A 4,765-nucleotide genomic window follows, 5' to 3' on the forward strand; every position below is an offset into this window, starting at 1 on the left:
TCAATGGTAGCATTTTAAGCCTTTGAAGATTACTTTTAGTTCACTCAGAAGTTCTGTTTTCAACATGACCGTTTTATTCTTAAACAAACTAAAGTCATACTTTCCTACTTTTGTAAAGGCACGCAATAAAGTGGGCATGTACTGCTACATCTGAGAGGCGTGTCACAAAATTAATTTACTTCCAAATGTAAATGAGCCCCAAAGCAGTTAGTAAGATCAGTGTGTTGATGAAAAAACACTGATACTTTTCAGAAAATACAGGTAGCCATAGGGATCAGTGTGCCTTATAACCATTGCAGGGAAATTATACTAATTATCTAATTTGAATGTACAGTATATATCTCAGTTTTTTCTTTTATGTAACAGCTACATAATGGGGGTAAGGTGCAATCAGGGAGATTGGTAGACTTTTCAGGGAGACAGGGAGATTGCTACTATTTCAGGGAGTCTCCCTGACAATCAGGGAGAGTTGGCAAGTATGAAAAGTGCTGGCACACAGTTTATACACCCAGGTTCCTACAAGCAACAGTCTGTTGGTAACTTGATGTCATAGATGGACGTCCATAATTTGTTCAAAACACAAGATCTAACCCCAGATATTAATCTGTTCTCATAAATGTAGATGGTGACATGTATGCCTTACTTATACTTTTTCTAGGGCCACAACCTATCAAAACTCACCTGCCAGTGACTCTGTTGCATTTTACTAACATCAAGGACATAGACTAATTTCACCATAACATTATTTGTAGCAAATATCCCCCTACATCAACAAACACAGCCATGGCGATCCCTTTATATATACTGTATCTACTCAAACCTCATGTATTATTGAGCTAAATAGTGTATCTGAAGTGGTAGTACATAACGATGTCTGTCTATGTGACATCATCCCCTTTTTTTGACAGCATGCTGCTTTAGAGGGCAGAACTTGGAACAATGTAAGTCATTTACATGCAGACTTCTAGGTAACTACTGCTCTGAGCAGATTTACCAGCTTTACATGGGGGCAGCGCCAGGTATGCCATTATAACCATAACTAACATGCCAGTGGAAGTTTTAGCTTGTAATAAAACATAATTTTGCAGCAGATTCAATAGTCACAGGAATGAGCATGTTTAAGAAGAGCTCTTTACAATTGTCAAACAGATAAAAGCTATGGGGCGATGTGCTAAAAAGAAAAAAACTAAAGAAATAATAAGTATTCATGTGCAAGTATACTTTTGAACTGCTTAGTACTAATCAATGCAGTTGTCAACATTTAAAAATGATTTCAATTGACACTGTGCTGCTGTCACGTGCAGAACTGCCTAAATGTGCTTCATACTTTACAATCCTCATATATTTACCAAACTTGACTATAATGTATTATAAATACTCTTAAGTATTTACTTACAAAAGCCTAGATAATAAGAAACGATTGTGGGAGTGGCCGCCATTATGCACTGGATCAATATTTTAAAACAGGGACATTTCCAGGGTATGTCCCTTGAAATTAGAGACCATTGCCAACTGTAGGCAAATTACATATAACTCACTACTAGTTATGCCATATATAACAAAGCAATAAAAGGTAATCTATTTAGGACAGCAATGGGATAGATCTCCATCTTACTTTGTATAAGTTTTTGTGTTACCTTGGGAAATTACCACAATGGAATCGAAGGCCATTGCAACATCATCCTTTACCGGTGGTTCAATTGCCAACAAGCCCAGCTCACTGCAAAATAGAGAAACAGTAAGTATATATGATCTGAATCCACAATTTACAGAGGTGCAAGCAGAAATTGGAATATATACACACAGACTGCACATGTGTTGAACAATAAATATCGTCTCAAGTATTCAAGCTACAGTATAAACCTTTTAATGGCTAATATTCATGGGCACACAGTGGGCCTGATTCAGAGCCGCTCGTAAGTGGCCGCTCGTTCGCTCCGAGCGATGTTCGCACATCTGCGCATGCGTATGGGTCGTAATGCGCATGCGCCAACCAGTCATTGCGGTCGGAAATCGAGCGCTCGCAAAATAGCGAGTGCCTGCTAATTTGAGTGACAGAATGAGGCGTTTGTGGGTGGTAACAGGGAAAGGTGCTTGAAAACGGGGAGTGGAGATCCGAACGCAGGCATGCCAAACGGTCAAAACGGGCGTTTTAAGGGTGTGCATAATTAACAAAGCAGCGTCATCGACCACGTCACTTGGTTGTTTCTTAGCCTGAACTGTTCGCATGATTGCGGTAGGAAAATCCAACCGCAAGCACTGCGAGCAGTTCAGACGCCTTTCTATGTACTCGATTAATCAAATAAATAGCGGAGATGACGTAGGATGCGAGCGGCCAGGGGGCGTCTTTACAAAATAGCGAGTGCATGTTTCGTTCGCTCGCTCAGACATAGAGGCGTCAACAGACCGCAAAGAGCGAGCGCTCAATTTAAATAGCCGGCCCCTTTTTCTGAACGAGCGAGCACAAATAGCGTCCGGCTCTGAATCAGGCCCAGTGTACATAAAATAGATTCAAACATCAAATACATAAACTTATGATCAAAAATTTGGAAAAAAAATTAGTGCTGTGCTGACATTCAGATGATTAGATTACTCTTAGTATAGTAAATTGCAGACACTTCATATGAGTTCATTCAATAGTCCCTACTTGGCGACATGTGTTGTATATCATGATCTAGAAAAAATAGCTCTTAAGTCAGTACTGTAATGTGCAGTGGTGTGTTGAGGTCAGTCTGAGTTTGAGACTGCGAATCAATGGTGTACTGTATATACATCCTCTATACAGTGACCGGTATGTGTATATAAAATATATAGGAGAGTACCTTGTGGTGATGTACCCAAATATTCATGTCTTGAACTTGACACGTCTCTGTGGCTGGTAAGTACAACTTGGTACAGAAACGCATTGAACCACAGTGCTGAGCATTCGGCTGGGACTGCAGACCTCATACCATCTATGTGCATATGGATGTGGATGGGCGGTAGAATTTCCTCTATACCCGGCACCCACTAACATGAAACGGTATCAGGCCTAACCATTACTGAGTACTCTACTCAATACTATATGATGCCTGTGTCAGGATTCAGCCTGGGATTGGCTGTTACCTACCGCGGCGCCGACTTCCCCCGACTAGCGAGCGCGGTTAGGCGTCAAGTGTGGTGGTGGGTGATACGCTGAGTATTCTCCCCAGGGCCAAGGTGACTTCCAGGCAATTCTCCATATCGGAGTTCCCGCAGCGGTGATCATGGGCACAGCCATGTTGTCTGTATTTCCTGATAGGATCCTTATCTAGTGATAGCCTTGTCAGTTCTCAGCTCACCATACAGATTGTAGTTACCGAAATACAGAGAGATGTCAAGTCCGAGACACGAATATTTAGGTACATCACCATAAGGTACTCTCTTATATATTTTTATATGCACATACCGGTCACTGTGTATAGAGGGTGTATAGACTATACACCATTGATTTACGTCTCAAACGCCGACTGCCCTCTACACACCGTTGCACCATTGAACATTACAGTACTGACCGAATAGTTATTTTTTCTATATTATGATATACAACTCATGTTGCAAATTAGGAACTATTGAATTAACTCATATGAAGTGTCTGCAGTTTACTTTACTATGATCAAACTAATCATTTGAATGTCAGCACAGCACAGCACTTATTTAAATTTTTTCCAAATTGATATTTTCATTTTTTTTCTTAAATTTATGTATTCTGATATGTTTTAATCTATTTTATGTACACTGTGCGTTATGAATATTAGCCATTAATAGATTTTCTATAGCTTGAATACTTGACACCAATTTTATTGGTCAAGTCATGAGGTAGTCTATGTGTATATATTCCAATTTTTGAGGACCTTTGCAGCTGTCTAAAAAAGGAATCGTGCTATGTCTGGCCAAATATAAAACCTCTGGCATAGCGTCAGGTTCTGACTATAGGCCTGATTCACTACCGATTGCAACTGCGATTACGCACGCAATCGGCCAATTGTTGTGTTATCCGTATGCAGACCCATCACAGAGTGATTGACAGGAAGTTCCGTTTGTGGGAGGTGACGAGGGGTGGTCGGCGGAATGCAGGCGTGCCAGTGCGTTTGAATGCTGTTGCATGGGCGTGCATAAATTATCAACATCAATGCCATACGCAGCTTGAGGACTCATAGCGTGCGATGAATTTAGCAATTCCTGAGTAAGGTCAGAGCTTGTACAAGTGTGCGTGAGGCTGTGATGGTACTCGATGTAACTGATTGTTCTTAGTCTTGCTAAACATTACGGATGTGTGTAAGGTAAAGTGGGCGTCCTTATGTAGTGCTGTGACGGCATAGTGATCGCAATGGACATATCGCAGCCAGGCTGTGAGCATAATCGCTATTGTAATCCGTAGTGAATCAGGCCCTATATCTTTTAGGTGCAAGCAGAAATCTGCTACACAATTGCAGCTATGGACCTGCTTCAGAGTTGTACACTAATGCACTGTTGCGTCTATGTATGCAGCTGCGATGGGAAAATATGCAAATGTCGCAGCTGACATTGGGCCTGATTCAGAGCTGAACGCTCTGACCAGAGCGCTCGCTCTGAATCAGGGCCCTCCTCCATGAAAATGGAGCGGCCTCCTGGCCGCTCGTATAGCTGTGGGTGACCACCCACAGCATATGCGAGCGGCCAAAAAGATGGTCGCGATGGTCTTGACCATCGCGACCATCGGACTTGCGACGGAGACCCTGCGGTAGGGTCTCCCTGCCACAAGCCC

Source organism: Taudactylus pleione, unplaced genomic scaffold (assembly GCF_031769625.1).
Source record: "Taudactylus pleione unplaced genomic scaffold, aTauple2 ptg000157l, whole genome shotgun sequence".
Classification (NCBI taxonomy): domain Eukaryota; kingdom Metazoa; phylum Chordata; class Amphibia; order Anura; family Myobatrachidae; genus Taudactylus; species Taudactylus pleione.